We start from the raw sequence: 19,942 nt of genomic DNA, 5'->3' as shown, positions 1-19,942 counted from the left end.
AAGATCGGCTCTACTTTGAGGAGACAGCTCTTCCAGTCCTATTTTGATTGACTTTCAACCTGAGGGTCCTGTCTCCCAGCACTATTTCAGACAATATTTCGCTGCTATTCATATGGTTTTCACTGACCATATCCTTTTTCCTAGTCTTAGTCTGGAAGCTCCACTGAAACCTGTCCACCATGGGTGACCCTGCTAGTATTTGAAATACTGGTGGCATAGCTTCCGACATCACAGAGAGGTCTGTATTACACAGCCTTCCCCAGATGTTGAATTACCAGGGTATTATGACAGAAGATGGGGAATATATTTTTTATTTAAAAAATCTTTTAATTGCCAGAAAAAAAAACATTGCCATCAAGTAGATTACGACTTATAGTGACCTTATAGGACAGAGTAGCACTACCCCATATGGTTTCCAAGGACAGGCTGGTGAATTGAACTGCCGACCTTTTGGTGAATAGCTGTAGCACTTAACCACTACACTACCAGGTTTTCCTTTAATTGCCTAGAAAAAGATGCATCATTAAAAAAAAAAAGTCCTGCTCTATAGTAAGCCAAATAATTTCAACTGCACAAATTGAAATGATTGGAAATGAAATTCTGATTGACAAAAAAGCTTCAGGTTTTATAACGGAAACTTGAAAGGATAGGTATGTTTTTCAGTATTATTTATTATATCAAAAGTAAAATTAAAACTTTTCATTAAATTCCATTATTTTATTCCAAAGTTTGTACGAGAATATTTTTAATATTAAATGAACTCTGATTCTATTTCAGAGACCAAAGTAACAAATAGCCTAAATATTCCAGTAATTAAATAACAGCTGGAAAAAATACTTCCTCAGTTTAGCACTTTATCAGAATAGACATGAATTGTAGGTTAAAAAAAAGTTGAATATGGTTGACTGAAGACTCTTTTATTTCACTAATATTTGCTTTCTTTTTAACCTTAATCCATCATAAATGTTCTTCAATATTTCAAGCCCACTGACAATAAATCAGCTGGCTGCCAAGCAGAGCTCATATTACTGAAACAAGGTGAATTATTATTATTATTTTATGTAAGGAAAAAGTACCACGAATGGAAAACAGCTGCCAGGCATAATTCAATTCATTATTGTTTAATGCAATACACAGAGATAGAATTGTATGAAATATTAATTCCACTAAAAATAGAAGCACGGTCATGGACTTTTCTCTCAGTTCCTGACAGCACTTGGGGAGCCACCATCAAACAGTGTGAATGCCACGGGATTCTGTATGTCAGCCGATCTTCACCTTGTCACAGGAAGGGCTTAGAGGTGGTCATGTATTTGTGGGTAACCATGTTAGAAGAGACTTTTTTTTTTCCTATAGTCTGAACAAAATAGTTGTTGTGCAGTATTGGATAAATAATTTGAAATCATTAAAATCTTATTATAGATGACTTACAAGCTAAATTTAGTAATCAGTTTTAAAGACTATCTTTTTTTTTTTTTTGGTGACTTTGGTCTGATCTGGTCAACAAAGTAGTTATTAATTCTGTAATTAAAAAAAAAAAAATCCTAAATGCAGTATTGGATCTCCACTTATCCCAAGAAAAAAGTGAGCAGTTCTGATAATGCTGTGAAATGAATACACTTTTTTATTCTTCTAATACTTCCTTCGTCCTGAAGAACATAATCTCTTTAAAGCTCAGTTTCACTTTCCTATCTAAAATCTTTCCATGGCTTTCTGTATTTTTTTTTAATAATAATAATAATAATAAACCACTAGTGCCTTGGCATGTAAAATAAGACCTTGCGTAATCTGACCCTTGCCTATTTTTCCAGTTCTATCTAAAGCATTTCACTTGTGAATCCCATTATAGGGATCTTAGCTACAGTAATTTTCTCACATTATGCACACGTTGTGCTCTCCTGGCCTCGGAATCTTTGCATAGCGCTTCCCCCAGCCTGGTTCTATTACTTATTTTTCGTTCTTTGAATTTCAAGTTTCTTAGGCTGTGCGAAGAGGGATTTATCTCAGGGAAATGACTCATGTGGTTGTAGAGGCTGGCAAGTCCCAAGTCCATGGGTCAGACATCAGGCTAGAGACTGCCTGATTCACATAGCTGCAGGGGCTTACAAACACAAGATTGGTAGGCCAGACAGCAGGCTGCTGTTTCACAGACTACGAAGGTTGAAGAATCTCAAGATTGGCACGCAATACGGTATGCTACTAACTCAAGTCCCAAGAGCTGGAGGTCAGATGATGACAAGCCAGATGCAGGATCTAGAGCGAGAAAAAGCCAGCAAGCTTTGCTAGAACATCCAGATATATTGGATGCAGGCCACGACCTTGAGGAAATTCTTGTTAAAACTGATTGACTGATCACATCAGATCACATCATGGAGATGATTACATTATATCACAAAATGGAGGATAACTAAATCATTACATAACTGCCAGACTACATCATTACACAACTGCCAAACTACTGAGAATCATGGCCCAGCCAAGTTTACACACAACCTTAACTATCACCTCAAGCATTATTTATTTGGAGGGGAATTCTCTAAACACTTTTTGGTCTCCAACAACTGAATAAATTACTCTGTTATTTGTTCTCTTGCCTCTCTGCATTTTTCCTTCAGAGTTACCATTTTTTAATTAAATATACAGTATGATTCTTTGATTAAAGTGTATCAGTCTGATTATACTCTGAGCTCCATCAGGCGAAGGACTGTATCTGTTTTGGCTCAGCTCTCTATTAAATGTCTAGGAAGTAATAGGTTTTGATATTTGTTGACTATGTAAATGAAGAACTTTGACTTCTCCATGAGTGACAGATCGGTGGTAGCATAAAAGGGATTTTTTTTTTTTTAAGCAAGTATCAGTAGAGTTAACATGAATATTTCCACCTAACCTTTAGGCAACTCATTTGGCACATATGATAAACAAATATATCAATGAATTTGGCCCTTAAGTTCATTCAGTTTATGATTTCTTTGTAAAATTATTTAGTTGTTTCATATATTAAAACACTCTTCCCAATAAGAATTTACTACATTATCTTATGAGTCAGAATCGACTCGGTGGCAGTGGTTGGTGGTGGGTCTGCCATGATAGGTGCCCTTCATGGCCGTCTTTCACATTTTTTACAAACCCTACTTCTGTTTCTCTTCTCTCAATTTTTAATATCAACAAAGATGAGTAAATGCAGCTGAGAAAAAGATACAACTCATACACAAACTGATGATCTGTTTTCTGATAGATTGAAAAGAAAGTCTGATAAATATAAAAATGTGCTTTAAACTGTTGTTTTGGCACTGTCAGGACACAGAGAGATAAAGAGTGCACTGCGCCTCCTCTTTGCAAAGACTCTCTTCAAGTTGAGGAAGATGAGGAAATGGGCAGGGGGAATCATTTTCAGGCTGCTACTTCCTCATCTCTGATTTGATTTGGAGCTATTATTGGGGAAAAGTAATTTCTGACAATTAGCAGCCAGACTTCAGAGGCTGGCAAAGAGGAAGTCATGAGACCTGTTTTGAGATAGTGTAATGAGGAAATGGTTGGAATATCATGATAAGGAAAAATTGAATCTCTTCGCCCAAGAAAGCAACTTTAATGTGATGTGTGCATTTCATGTTACTACAGATGTCTAACAGGGGCATAGAAACTAAATCTAAAATCACACTCTATGTATAGATAATCAGAGTATTGAATCAATTGAAATTGATCCATTTCTACTTGTTCTTTATTCTCTAATCTATCAAACAAATTCCCACATCAGTTTAGAAACTAAAGCAACTACAATAATTAGATAACCTGTTTTACATCATAAAGACCCCACTTAAAATTTCATGATATTCAAAGTGACATCTCTCTCACAGTAATTTTCTCTCAAAGAGCAGGAAGGTTATTATCAGGAACATTTTATTTTGTAACAGAAAATGAGAAAAGTAAAAGTGCAATTATCTTTCCTTACTTTCAAATTAAACCACTGTAGGTGAAAAATTGTCAATTAGACAAATACCTGTATTTTGGAAATGACATTTTGGAGTCCACGAAATACCTAGTGTCCTTGAAATTGGATTCAGCTTGATGTCATGAAGGAAAAAAAAAATAGAACTATTTTCTTTTGGAGAATTAAGATTTTCTTTACTCAGAAATATTTAGAGCAAAACACGTATCTTACAACTCTCAGAGCTTACCTCTTTATATGCTGACTGAATCATTTTTATGACTTACATATGGTGTCAGGTTGATACAGTGTGTGAAGTAGGAAATATTTGTCTGCATATCCCTCAGATCTCCATTCTCTCCTTAATCCCCTTTGTAAGAATCTAGGCCTGGCTTTTAGTCGTTCAGTTCTCACATGGTTTCTTCTTTTTTTCACACCAAACATACTGTAAGCAAAAAATTCTTTATCAATCATTTATTCTTCAATATGTGCTCTCTTCTTTCTCCTCCTCCCCATTCTTTTATTTTAAAAGGTGATTTACATGCAATGTACTAAAATTAACTCAACTGGTTTTTGGTGTTTTAAGGTAAAACTGATCATCCAGAAGTTAAACTTTAAAATTCAGCTTCTCTATCAACAATTTACTCTTGAATAGAAAGCTTAAAACTCTCTCTTAGCATGCTGTACCCTGAGAACTCTGAATTTACCCAGAAGTGGAGGCATATTTTTCTGGGATCTTGGCACCAAATGTTACTCGTGTATGTGTGTGTGTGTGTGTGTGTGTGTGTGTCGGAAGGTGTGGAAGGGAGCATCCGAAACTTCAGCAACCTCCAATTTGAGGTATTAAAAAAGATGCCCGATTATCCTCAAATAGTAGTAAATATTAGGAGGTTATGTCTAAATTAAAGTTTTAATTTTAATATATTTAGATTATCAAACCAAACCCGTTGCTGTCAATTCTGACTCACAGTGAACCTGTAGGACAGAGTAGAAATGCCCTATAGAGTTTCCAAGGAGTGCCTGGTGGATTCAAACTACCAACCTTGTGGGCAGCAGCTGTAGCTCTTAACCATTATGCCACCAGGGTTTCCATTTAGATTGTATAAACCAAAAAAAACCAAACCTGTTGCCATCAAGTCGATTCCGGCTCATAGCAACACTATAGGACAGAGTAGAACTGCCCCATAGAGTTTCCAAGGTGGACCTGGTGGTTTCAAACTGCTGACGTTTTGTTAGCAGCCATAGCTTTTAATCACTATGCCACCAGGGTTTCCTTAGATGATATAGTCAAGTTTATATTGAAGAATTGTATTTTCATCAAAAATGTTGTATAATAAATTACCTCATTGCTTTTTCTTCACTCAGCCAAGAAATGATATTTTGATTGATAAAAACAGTTTTGATTTGACAATAAAAATCATGAGTGAATAGTCACATTTTTGTAATTTAAGAATCCTACTGAGTAACCCTTAACATTTTTTGCATTAATACAACAGCTATGCATTTGGTGCTTACTATGTCCCAGAGGTTTTTCTAGGTACTTGGAATATATCTAGAAAGAAAGAAATAGATTCATAAAATGTTTTGAAAAATGGGTAGTGGAGTTGTACATACATATAGTCTCCTATTTTATACGTTCTGTTTAAATATTGAAGCAATGTAACTAACCCAGAATTAAAGCAGGTGCCCTGTGGCCCATTTCTGGATTGACATACATTTAAAAATGGAGGAAGGGGTTTTCAGAATAAACAACTGCAGTTTCAAATTTAAACTAACCACTAGCCCTCATTTTGAACTGGCATCATTCTGTTTCCTTCTGTTGCACGTAGGGTCACTATGAGTTGGAACCTGCTCAAGGGCAACCTAACAACATGTATTATAGCACTGTTGGGGAAAAAAAAAAAAAGCTTTATTTAAATCTTAAACACATCACTGAAGCTTCAGGGGCTTCAGTTTTCCTCACCTGTAAAATGAGGCAATTTGATTTATTCCTGCCATCTATGTTTTAGTGATTTGCACTTTTGGATATTTTTGCATTTTGATAAGAGGGAAGTTTGTTTTATAGTTTTCCCAAATAGTTATGAGCCACCAGCACATAAAATTTTCTTTTCTCATGTTATTTCTAATGGACAATCTTGAAATAGTTCGGTGTGGAGTCATTATAATGCAAACAATGTCGGATTTGCCCCTGTTAAATCAATAAAATAAATATGTTCTTAATACTGGTAAGATGAATGTTGACTGAATAAATAAAAACCTCAAATCTTTTTGAAAACTTGGAATTCATTGTTAGGTATATCCTGCCTGGGATAATTTTTTTTTTTAAGCCTGTTTTATGTATCTCAGTTTTTGTTTCTTGTAGTTTTGTTCATTTAACTGTTTTCTTGCTCCATCACAAGAAGTGGCTATTTTAAAAAATTTTTTTTAAATTAAAATGTAATTCATGTGACACTAAATTCACCATTTGAAAGCGCATAATTCAGTGTTTTTTAGTTTATACACAATGTTATGAAGTCATCACCCCTATCTAATTCCACAGTATTTTCATCACCCTGAAAACAATCCCTGTGCCCATCAGCAGGAACTCTTCTTTCTGTTCCCTCCCACCCCAAGTTAATTAAAGCAAACTTCATGGACAACAAAAATAAGGCATGTTGAGAATAACATATCATTTGGTATAAGGTTAATAACATTTAATAGATATTTATACTATTTATACAAAAATAAAAAAAAAATTATACAGTACGTGTTAAATTGGAGGTTCTGTGATAGGTGGCAAAGTTTAGTCTCGATTCTTTTATTTGGCTTTCATTGTTTGCAGAACGTTTCATTTCCTTTTTTACTTTCAGAAAATTAACCTCCCTGCCAGGTCTTCAGTGTCAGGGAGATATCTATTCACAGTGTCTGTGTATCCATTAGAATTAAGGTCAACCTTTCTTCGCATTGAGAAAGAAATGAATTGCTAACGCTTCCAAAGTTTTACTAAATTTGGCATTTCCTGTAGCAGCTAGCAAATTACCTCTTTTCAATAAACATTTACAAATCAAATTATTGAAAGTTGTGGCTTTCTAACTCATGTTATATTGTCAGTATTCATCTGTTACAAGAAATGTATGTGAGCCATTCTGATAATAATCCAAAAATTGTGAACATTTGGCTCTGAAATGTGATTTTGTACTTAAATTAGATATTAATTCAAAAGCCTTCAACGAGCATCATTAATTATCAACTGTAGGAAGAAAATGTGATATTTAAAAAGGTATAAGGCATGAACTCTGACTTAATGGATTTAAAACCTAATAAGGGAATAGAAAATACAAATAAATTACTATTAAAAAATCATATGCCACATAAAATCTGGATTAATGTGGTATAAGTGTTCAGAGGTGAGAACATTTATTTCATTCCTGGATAGAATACCTTAATGAGGCTCTGACATTTGAGGTTAAAGTAATTTCTCTTGATGATCTTTCAAGTTTATTTTATTTCCAATATTCTTCTTTTTTCTTAACTTCTAAAAAGACATGCTCATTATAGTCAATTTGAGATAAATAGAAACCAGTGAAGAATTTGGTAAAAACAAACAAAATCAAAGGAGACTCATTATTCCACCATCCAGAAATATTTGAGCGTAACTTCAAAAATTTTTGTTATATTTATTTGTGCTATCAAGACCCTGTTTTATATACGCTTTTAAATTCTTCCTTTCCTGAAGTCTATCATAAATATTCAGCATTTTCACGGGCCGTTATATAATCTTTACAAACAGTATTTGTAATTGCTGGGTAATAACCTGTTACATGGATGAATTGTGGTTTACTTAATGAGTCCACTGATGTTTAGTGTTTCTAATACAATGCTATTCATTATAAACGGTACTTTGAAGAAAAATATTATAAAGGGACTCTTATTTTTTGCTGAGTTGTTTCGTTTAGTATGTATTACAAGTGGGTAAGTTACTTTATCAAATAGTATGAGAATTTTACAAAATTATTTTTCAGAAATCTTACTCTTATTCCAGTACTGTCAATTGCCGTTATTCACCATATTTGTCATTTCTAAATGTTACCGGAAACCAAATGTTTGACAACTTGATAGGTGTAATCAGTATGTGATTCCAATGTACATTTGATTAAGTAGTGGTGAGATGATATACAATTTTTACGTGGATTAGTTGTTTTGGCGCCCTGGTGGCACAGTGGTCAAGAGTTTGGCTGCTAACCAAAAGATAGCCAGCTCAAATCCATCAGCTGCACCTTGGAAACCCTGTGGGACAGTTCCACTCAGTTTTATATTTTCTGTGAAAAATTAATTTTAGAAAGCCCAAAATGATTTTATCTGTAGTATATTCTATGATCACACTTTTCAAATATCTCAGAGTCACTTAAAAAATGTATATCTTTCTATTGGGCATCATTACTATTTCTTATAGTAGTGATGCCCAATAGAAATATAATGCAAGCCACATATGTAATTTTAAATTTTCTCATAATTTCATTTAAAAGAGTGAAATGAAACATATGAGATTGTTTGTCAATGCGCTGTATTTAACCCAATAGGTCCAAAATATTATTTCAACATGTACTGAATATAAAAATTATTAGTGAGGTATCTTATATTCTTTTTTATACTGTCTTTAAGATCCAGTAGTACTTTCGACTTAATGGTACTGGGTTAGTACTTTGTGCTTACAGCAGACCTCAGTTTGCATTATCCATATTTCAAGTGCTCAATAACCACCTGTGGAAGACGGAAAAACCTGGAGAGCCTAGTTCTACATAGGGCAGATAAAAAAAAAAAGGGCAGATAGGTTAATATAAAATATTAACTTATTTGTGTTTTCAATTAGAAATTACGATTAAAGCTTTGAACTCTGTTATCATTTTTTGTTTCTCTCCGTTTCTAGTATTTGACTAATAATACTTTATACGTTTTAGTGCTACATTATTCAGTTCCAAAATTTATGCCTTTCATGATTTTATTACAGATTGGCCTGTTAATATATAACTATCACCCACTTCCTGCTTAGTGAATTAAGTTTTAAAATCTGCACCAAGCTTTAAAATTTTCTAATTTCGCTTTTGAATTCTTCTTTAACCCATGAAATATTTAGAAGTGTATGTTTTTTAAAATTTCTAAATATGTAGGGGGGCAGTTTCTGATTTATTTCTTTTTCTGATTTCCAATTTAATTTTATTGTGCCCAGGAAACACTGTGTATGACTTTTTGGGTAAGTCATTTAAGCTCTTTCTTCTTTTTATAAGAACACCTACTTCATCAGGCTGAGAGATTAGTAAATTAATTCATGTGAAGCTCATAGAACAGTACCTGCCACCTTTCAAATAACGTTAATGTTTTCATTTCTCTTTAGGCACGCTGCTTGGTGCAGGATATTGACTCAGACCATGCTTGTATCAATTGGTCTCATCCTTACAGTATCTAGGAGGCACTTCTTGAAATTTCTAGCACTTTAATTGCATTCTTCCCTAGATTATGGTGCTTGTGCTGATTTATTTCCTCTTTTACATTATTTTAGCCATTACAGTGAGAAATGTTGGATGTCTATGCTCATGTCACTGTCTCATCTGGAAGCCTGCCTTATTTGAGTTTGCGTGCCTTTAAATATTTTACCTTTTTTTTTTTTAAGCCCTACCCAAGGAGATCTTAAACTTTTAAATAGGTCATCTGAGAATCTACTCCACTAGATGTGCTTATTTTGGATTCTGTCACAAGTTGTGACCTTACATGCAAATTTTCACTGAAAGTTTTCTTTAAAAAGTGTTAGTCTTGTGTAAAATGCATCACATTCAAATAGAGAGATCCATTCACTCAGATGCAATTTGGATCCAATTCTCGGAAAAATATTAGCTGCAGGAGCCTCAATCCCATAAAATTTAAGTTGCCATTTTTTTAAAGCAAAATAAGTTTTATAATATGTAATATACTTTAATAAAATACAGAAATCTACTTTCAGGAAAAAAGGAAAACGTTACCAAGTAGAAATCTTATTACATCAGGGATGAAGCATCATCCTCAACTCTTAAAGTTTGTCTGTTTGTTTTGTTAATATTGTATCACATTATTTTATTAATTCATCTTTTCAATAATTGCTTACCAGCCACCTACTATGTGTCAGATATTTTTCTAGGTACTAGTGACACAAGATGACAACAGCAATATCACTGAGCTCATGAAGCTTACATCCCAGTTGTGGCCTTTTGTCCAGATTTTCCCAGGTGGCTTTGCTCCCTTCTAATTCCTTTTGACCTGCTAGTATGCTTTTTCAGTTATAATATCTGCCTCCTCAGAGACAATTTTTCTACGCTAAGTAGGATCACACACGTAGTACAGCTTATCATTAGACATTCTGACTTAAAGTATCCATAATTTTCTTTGCAGGAAGTTGAGCTAAAGAATATGTAAATTATTGAATGTACTAAAAGTTGGTCACTTATTAAGTGGTATCGGATAAAATTGATCTGCAAAGGCACAGGATGAAAAACTCTAGAGAGAATATTTGCTGAATCCAAGCACAGAATTTCTCTATAACTAAGAGAAATAACATCTAAGGTTTCATTTGAATATATAGGATTTTTTAGGACATTTTAGTGATTTGTGATAATAAGAGAGTAGAATATTTAAGATCATGGATGATTTTTCAATCTAGAGTATCTGATCAATGTACATAAAACCTAATATCCAGAAGCTTCAAGATTAAGATGGGATGCCAAGTTTGGAGCCAGGCTTGAACTCAGGATGTGTGCAGAACCTTGTATATAACACACAAACCACTAGACTCAGAAAATCTTTAAGGGTAGCCCTCTGCCCCCTAACAGAACTATTGCTTAATGTGTCATTTTGCCAGTCCACCGAGGAACTTCATTCAATATACTTGGCGTACTTAAACTCAGGATTATCAGAACAATTTCCTGTTGGGGAGTGACAGAATTTGTATCTTAACGTATGATGTATCAATCCTGAGCTTCCCAAAAGAGAAAAAGTTGGCAGAGGTTATGCAATTAATTGTAGATTGCTGTGACATCCTAGAAAGAAATGGAACTGAGATGGAAAATAAGGTAGGTAAACTAGATTATTTTCTTGAGTCTCTTAAAACTAGATGTACAATCTTGACAAAGTCACTTAAGATCCCACAGTCTCATGGTTTCACCTACTAAATGAAAATTGTGGCCAGACAACTTCTAAAGCCATTTCTTGTGATAACACTCTACGTACAGTCTTTACACGTTTTCTCAAGTTGTCTTTCATCGGACACGATATAAGTATCCTAAATTTAGCCACAAAAAGTGTCTAAATCCTACATGCTCAATTAATTAATACACTGTAAAAGGTAGCATTTGATAGAAGAGATTTTAATAAAACACATATCTGTTACTTTTAGCCGTCCATAATAAGCATTTCAAAATCTATATAGCCAACACAAAATTCTCTGAATGAGTATGGACAGGTGTATTTTGTGCCACAAAATAATTACGTTAATTAAGGTATTCATTAAATGATAATGCTAATGCACTCAGTAAAGGTTAACATCATATCCAATTTTGTTGGTTGGTTATCATATCCAAAGAAATGCTCTGCTATGTTTCCAACACATGATTGCCACCCCAGAAATAATATCTTTAAGTGAATTGATATGTTAATTATTAAAATTGAATGTGCCTCTATATTTGGCATGCTAAATATTATCATAAGTTTTATTCAAATTAAATTTGTAAGCCATATACCCAAACATCATGAAAACCTCAATTCAGGTTTTTTTTTATAATAGATCTTATTTTCCAGTGCTAACTTGCTAATGTAAACACTGTACTGTACTTCACTGCACAACCAACACCTTTGCCCATTACACACTATAACTGCCTATGCTTGAAGAGCAAGGACAACTGTAATCAAAGCAAGTTTCTACCTTCAATGCACTGGTCACTGGATATAAGGGTTGCAAAATCTCTGCAGTAGACGTACAGCAGTTTTGTATTATTCTTTTAAGGTATGAAAAATACCAGCATGGAAACAAAGAATACTTGGTTTTTTTATAATGTACATTTATTATATCATGCATTTTAAAAAATTATTTCAAAGACACAGGAAAGCTGTTTTGACAGACACACATACACACATACACAGAGAAGCCTACTACTTCTGCTGCTATCCATAGTGCTAGCTTAGAAATCTTCCCTTTTTACAAATACAAATATACCCGAGTAATTAATTGTAATCTTAAGAACCACTCATACTCTTATGCCCTTTCTATCAATTTTGATCATTATGCCAGCATTAAAGACATCATGTGTTTCATTGAACTTAAGCTTATTACTCCTCATAAACTTGTATTTTAAAATCAATCAAAATTCTCCGGTTATCAAGGTCTACTTTTCTAAAAGCTGTCCTGTGACTAATAACATGAATCTGAAAGGAATTTTCCTTATCTGGATGGGGCAGAAATAACACTGGTATGACAATCAATGGAACAGGACTCCAGGTCTAGTTCTGCCATCAATAAACCTGTCTCACCTTGGAGCAATCACACATCAATTTTTTTTCTGAACCTCATATTTCTGACTTACAAAATGAATAAATTAGCTTGCTTGATTTTGAAATTTCTTTTCACTACTAAACATGTGAATATATGGCAAACTTTTACTCTTGATCTTTAGTTAGAATTTAACACATACCCTGAGGCTTTAGTTTCTTCATTTATATGGATGGTTCTGAAAGCGGGGTCCTGGGGTCAAGCATCTGCATTATCTGAGAACTCAGAAATGAACATTCTGAGGCCTCACCCAAGTTTTACTGAATCAAAAATTCTATGGGGGGAATCCAACTATATTTGTTTTGACAACCCTCCCAAGTGGTATTGATGCCTATGATGATGTAGGAACCACGACTTCATACTAGCAAAAATAGAGAGCTCAGTGGTTTTTCCCTAACATCCTAGTAAGAAGAATGTGTTAGTTAGTCTACAGCAGATTTTTTTTTTAGGCCGCGTCCTAGAGAAAAAACTGGCCTCCTGTAAAGTTTCTCAGAAACCAGCTATATTAAAGTATTTAAGGCAATCAATCTAGTTAAAATACTGAGGTTTTAAATTAGGTAGCAGGCCATTCAGCTGCTACCACAAGGCTTGAACAGTAGATACCTGAGTATGTAGCGGAGAGGCTGAATGGCAGAACGCAGAGCTCAAGCTTATTTCACAAGAGATTATTGTGGGTTACTAGCCTGTGCTCATGCCAGGAGAGAAGACATTGAAGATGTAATGGGCAGAAGGAAGATTCTGGCAGAAAATCAAGATGAAAGAGACACAAATTGGAATCAAAGATGCACCTAGGAGGGTGGAATCCAGAAGAAACCCAAAATTCCTAGTTGGGACCCTCAGAGAGCTGCAGTCTAGGAGAGGTGCAAACAATAGTTAGATTAAGACTTAAAAAAAAAACACAACCAAGTCTTGCCTTGGCTCACTTCTAGATTAGATCATGGCAATCCTTCACTCACTGCATACCAGAGGATGGGGTGAATCTTTACTGGGAAAAGGTATTATCACTTAGATTGGAGGGAGGTTGCATAACTCTTTCAATTTACTAAAATCTCTCAATTGTACGCTTTAAATGAATAAACTATACGGTATAACATGTATTTGATGAAGAAGTTTTAAAAAATAATGATACTTGATATCAGGCCACTGCATCAGATATTTTTCCTGTATCTTGCCCACAGTTAGATCGTTTACATACATACACACACACAAAGATACATGTACACATATATCTTTAATTTCTCTGCCTAACTTTTTAATTTCTCAAAAAATATCAACTAAAACTCCTTTTTTACTTCCCCCCAAATTATGTGAAATCAGAAAGACATTGGGAGATTTTTTTTTGTCACGTTAAGTTTCCATCTAGGTAATTGTAACTCTTCTCAATGGACTGTGTCCTAGCCAAGATTATCTGAAAAAAAAACGAGAGAGAGAGAGACAGAGAGAAAACTACTTAAATGAGCTCAATTAAAGCCCCACTACCTTCTACTAATTCTCTTTCCATACTGCCTTCTCGGCTTATACACCAGTGAGCTGCGTGCCCTGATGTAGCATTTGTAGCTGTCAACTAATTAGTCTTGTGTCTCTTAATTTGAACTATGAATATGGTTTCACATGGTTACCTAAACACAGAAGAGCTACTTGGGTTGGCACGCATTCTACATGTGTGCACTTAAAGATGAAAAAACTATGTAAAAATACAAGTAAAATAAAATTTTTCTTCCAGATAAAGTGTGGGAGTCTGATGTACTTTATTAAATCAGTGAAAAATGAGATAAAATAACAAGACCTTGGCCATGGCAAAAGAGTTTTAAAAACAGAAATTTCTGTAGCACTATGGCCTGTAGCACTTATTTCATATACTTTTAAGCTTAAACCCTGGTGGCGTAGTGGTTAAGAGCTACCTCTGCTAACCATAAGGTAGGAAGTTCGAATCCACCAGGCACTCCTTGGAAACGATGCGGTAGTTCTACTCTGTCCTGTAGGGTAGCTATGAGTCAGAATCTACTTGACCTCAATGGGCATACTCAAAGCTTAATATTTATCTCATCTGTCTTTGCTTGGTTTTACAAATAACTGCCTGCTCTTTTACAAAAAAAATTTACCTCTTACGCTTTTGTAATTCCTAGACAATTTTCTTGCACATTTTAGAAAACCAATAAATACCTGCTACTCATCATGAGCCGGGTATGGCGGCGATTGGCGTGCTTTTTTTCTGCCTGGTAACTGTATTTTCGCCTCTCCCGTGCAGCAGTCTTTTAGAGGGAACAGAATCTCTAATTCTAAGCTGCAAATTTTCTTCTACTTACATTTATATGTAATTTTAATTACATTCATAAACAGCAGTGAGATTGATAGGATATATCATACCAACAATTAAGCAAACTTCAGCGTCCCGTGGCTCATTTAAAGATGATTTCTAGTATATCACCACGATGAACGTTAACGTCAAGAAACGCTGAGGAAAGACATCACTGCCTCAGGAAAAGACAATGTTTATTTTGACGATCATCAGTATGACAAGGAAAGGAAACTCAAGGATAAAATACATAGTCTGAGACTTTCAAAAATAGGAAAGAAAAGTGATTACCTTTAGGATAGAGTGAAGCACATCGGGATGGAATCTATGAGAAATGGTCTTGAGAATTCTATTCTGAAAACAGTAATATTTTTTTCGATCATTTTAAACTTACTTTTATGTCTAGAATTTTCCTGAGCTCTATTACATTTCTTCCTTCCTCCTGTTCATACTCCTAATCCCAACTCTCTCTCTTTTTCTCTATTTTTAATTTAGTTATGAAGGAATCAAACAATCGGAGGGCTAAATAACCTAAAAAAATAGAAATGAGCATTGAAGTGGCTCTAACCAATTGCTGTTCAGTCAATTCTGACTCATAGCAATCCTATAGGACAGAGTAGAACCGCCCAATAGGGTTTTCAAGGAGTGGCTGGTGGATTAGAACTGCCGACCTTTTGGTTAGCAGCCATAGGTCTTAACCACTATGGCACCAGGGTTCCCAACTAATGGGGAAAAACAGAAGTATTTTCAGTTTTCATGGCCTTTTTTTTTTTCTCAATGGACACTCTCAGATTCATATGTTAGATGAAAATCCCTCAGGACAATGTGTGGACTTATTTTGGAGGGCATAGAAGAGCAGTTGACAGCCGAGCATCCTCAGGGTTCAGACAGACCTGTGCTAGAATTCAAGCTCTACACTCTCAGGCACTGTGACCTTACCAAAGTTAACTAACTCTACCAAGCCTGTGTCATCACATTTATAAAAAGGGATAACAGCAACACATACCTCATAGGTTAGTTGCGAAATTATTAAGATACTTCATGTGTGAAAGATTGATTTCATAAATGGTTGCAATTCCTCACCCTACCCTGTATCCCCTACAGCGTGAGTTTGAAATACCTCTCAAGTAGTGTGGTCTCTTTTCCTAGCCTTGCTTCTGGCAATACAATGTGGCATAAGTAACAGCATGTCGACTCCCATAATTGTATTCTTTCTCTTGAAACCTGCCCAGCCACCATAAACACAAGCCCAGGCTAGCCTACTAGATGATGCCAGACAACTTGCTCAGTCAGTCCTGTCACTCCAGCTGATAGCCAGCATGACAAGACATGCTAGTGAGGCTCTCCTACACCTTCTGGTTCCCATATGACCCACTACAATCAGAAAACCATTGAGATGAACTCCGATTAAATTGCCTGTGAACAGAATTGTATACTACATAAATTGTTGGCTGCTTTAATGCACTAAGATTTGAGATGATTTGTTAATGCACCAATAGCTAATTGATAAAGCAAAGTACTTACAACAGTGTCTGACACATAGTAAGCATACAAGTAATCTAGCTAACGCCAGAAGTTAAAATGCATGTTCTAGCTGTTCTCCTAAGGAGTAAGAGATGTAAACATATGTAGCTTGTGATTTAGTAAAAAGCTAAGACACAAAAATTGAGGTTCCTTAAAATCAATTCTCTACTTCATTAGAAATATCTATCTTTTTATGCATTAGTGAAGTAATTAATTGCTTGCACTGAGAACTATGTTATTAGTCAAAGGCTTCTTTTTGAGTTTGAAAATTTGAATTTTCAATACTGCATTTCCTTAATTGATGTTAATTCTCATATCTGGATTTACACACTTGTGTCTCTGGGCTAAATCTTCATCATTCTTCTGCCTCAGACTACACTTTAACTCTTCCTCACCTGAGTGAGTCAGTTCAGTGTCTACTATTCACTCTCAGGTATAATCACCATCCCTATAAATAAGGATTTTAAAAAGATCAAGAATCAGAGCAGAGACAAAGATAGAAAAAGAAACCCTTGAACTTGTTTGGCAAAGATTCCTAACTTACTATCTTCTTCCCTCTGGACTTCTCTATTTATAAAAATAATATGAACAGAACACCTGATGTTTGTCCAAAATGACTACAAAGCAGAATCCCTGTTACCAGTCGTAATTAAATGAATCCAATTGTACATTTTCAGAAGATAGAGGGGGATTTAGCAACTACTACAGCTTTTGAGGAAACCCAGGTGCCTCAGTGGTTAAGTGCTACAGCTGCTAACCAAAAGGCCAGCAGTTCAAATCCACCAGGCTCTCCCAGGAAACTCCATGGGGCAGTTGTACTCTGACTTATAGGGTCGCAATGAGTTGGAATTGACTTGTTGGCAAACGGGGTTTTGGTATACCTTTTGAGGTAAGCCTTTCTCTACATAGCAATGTGTGTATAAAAAGTTGTTGGACTTTGGCATTTGTAAAGGCATATAAGAAGAAATGTAGAGCCTAAGATTTTACCCTACTTGCAAGCTAACCATTTAGCCTGTACAGTTTCATAGATGCCGGAAGATGACACAAGACTGAGTCAGAATCAAAGGACATTTCACTTCTTACAGCAATAGCAGTAGCCCTAATATCAGAATTTTTGTGGCAGTTCACTGAGGCCCAATTCCCACAGTACAATATAAAGCTGGTGAAATGATACCTACGTGTCTAGTGGGTTGTGTGCTCCTTGAGGTTTGTTGTTGTGTACTGTTAAGTCGATTCCGACTCATGGTAGCCTAATAGGACAGAATAGAATTGCCCCATAGGGTTTTGTAGGCTAGAAACTTTTACAGGAGTAGATCTCCAGGTCTTTTCTCCCACAGAGGAGCTGGTGGGTTCAAACAACCGACCTTTCAGTTAGAAGGGGAGCACCTAACCATTGCAGCCACCAGGGCTCTTCCTTGAGGTTTGGGGACCCTAATATTTTACAATGGGCAGTTACAAGCCTGTTTGTATTAGTTTTCTATTTCTGTGTAACAAATGATCATAAACGTAGCAGCTTAAAACAACACGAGTTTCTGTAGGTACGTAGCCCTAGCATGGCATGGCATGGCTGGATTCTTTGTTCCGGTATTCCTCAGGTTGAAATCAAGATGTTGCCAATGTTGCAGGTCTTATTTGGAAATCAGAAACATGTTCCAAGTTCACTAGTGTTAGAAGAATTCATTTCCTTACGGTTGTAGGACTGAAATTCCCCTTTCCTTCTAGCTTTTGGAGAAGATAGCTCTCAGCTCCTAGGCCATGCCTACCGCAGTTCCTTTCCACGTGGTCCACAACAAGCAGTTCCCAATTGGATGTTTGGTTTCTTTCAGGCCAGCTGGTGTGTTTTTCTCTGACTTTCTTTTCTGAGACCAGCCAGAGAAATTCTCTGTTTTTAAAGGGCTAATCTGATTATGTCAAGCCCTCCTGGCTAATCTCCCTTTTGTCCTTATAATGTGACATAGTCGGGGGAGTAATATCATACACACAGGATGCGCCCACAATAAAAGGAGATGTTGTTAGTTGCCACGAAGTTGATTCTGACTCATGATGACACCATGAGTATAGAGTAGAACTGTGTTCCACAGGGTTTCCAAGGCTGTGACCTTTCAGAAGCAGATTGCCAGGCCTGTCTTCCAAGGTGCCTCTGGGTGGGTTCAAACTACTAATTTTTTAGCTAATAGTTGAGCAGTTAGCCATTTGCACCACTTTTACTCTGGAGGGAGAGAGTATTTTCCACAAGACTGCAAGCAAATCTGCCTTTATCTTTGGTTAAGCCACTATTTTTACATTCCAAGGCTGTTCACTATGCAAATGTCCTAGAAAAGATAGTCTAACAAAAGGGAGCAAATATCTTCACGAGACCTGCAAAAAACACTAGAGAATCATGGAGAATTGTCTTCTAACGCTGCAGTGAAATGATAAGAATCCAAGCAAGCATGGTTAAAAACAAAAATGCATGTGCCTTTAATCAATACCGGACTAGAGAATAAACTTTAGTTCTTGTCATTTAGAAATTTCACCACCTTGAATTTCATATAATTTCACATAATTGAAAAATAATTTTCTTTCCTTCAGTTTTAGGAATTTGTTAGGTTCTGCCCTCTTCTGTCATGAAAATGTCTGTGGATGAACAGAGCAATTTAATGTGGTTCATAAGTGGCTATGCAAACGGTCAGTCTGGGTCACTGCACATCCATCCAGCTATAGCGCAGACTGATGGGCTTCTTGGATGCGCTCCTGTTATCTGTACCAACTGAGTTGCTAACTAATTGAGATTGTAGACCTCATTTTAATGTCTGATCTTAGGGTAGACAAGCTCATTCCTAGTTTTCCCTGAATACATTTCCTCTGCATCCCTCAAAGGGGAGACTTGCACAAGCCAAAGATCAGATTTAACATATTCATGAAATCATGGAATGGAATATCTCTGGATCTGGATTCTAATCTACTGGTTTAAGATCCACCAGGAGTGCCCATCACAAGGGGTGCCCTTTATAATAAGTGACTGTATAGTTATGTTCTCATTAAATTTCCCCAAAACTCCACCTAAGTTACTACTGAGAGGTTGGATGTTACCTATAAAAAGGATATTGTATCCCACAGAATGGTATACTTTTATAAAATTTTTGAACAGGTATTGTTGTTGTTAGCCACCATCAATTTGATGCTGAGTCGTAGTAACCCCATATACAACAGAATGAAACACTGACCTGTCCTGCATCACCCTCACAATCACTGTACGTTCTGGTCTATCATTGCACCCATCGTAACAATCAATCTCACTGAGGGTCTCCCTCACCCTCACAGGCCCTCTACTTCACCAAACACGATGTCCTCCTCCAGTGATTTATCCCTCCTAATGGTATGTAGAAAGCAAGTGAGTCAGACGATGTTCTGTTGTGGTCCGTTAGGTTTTCACTGACTGATTTTTGGAAGTAGATCACCAGGCTTTTCTTCTTAATCTTAGTCTGGAAACTCCCTGAAACCTGTTCAACCTGGGTGGTTCTCCTGGTATTTGAAAGACTGTTGCATAGCTTCCAGCATCATAGAAACACGCAAGGCTTCACAGTACAACAAACTGACAAATGGGTGGTGGCTTAAACAGTTATGTCTTCAAAATATAATTACAATACCACAGAAAGAAGCAAAGGGA

The sequence above is a fragment of the Elephas maximus genome, chromosome 15, assembly GCF_024166365.1.
Source record: "Elephas maximus indicus isolate mEleMax1 chromosome 15, mEleMax1 primary haplotype, whole genome shotgun sequence".
Classification (NCBI taxonomy): Eukaryota; Metazoa; Chordata; class Mammalia; order Proboscidea; family Elephantidae; genus Elephas; species Elephas maximus.
This window is presented reverse-complemented; position numbering follows the sequence as displayed.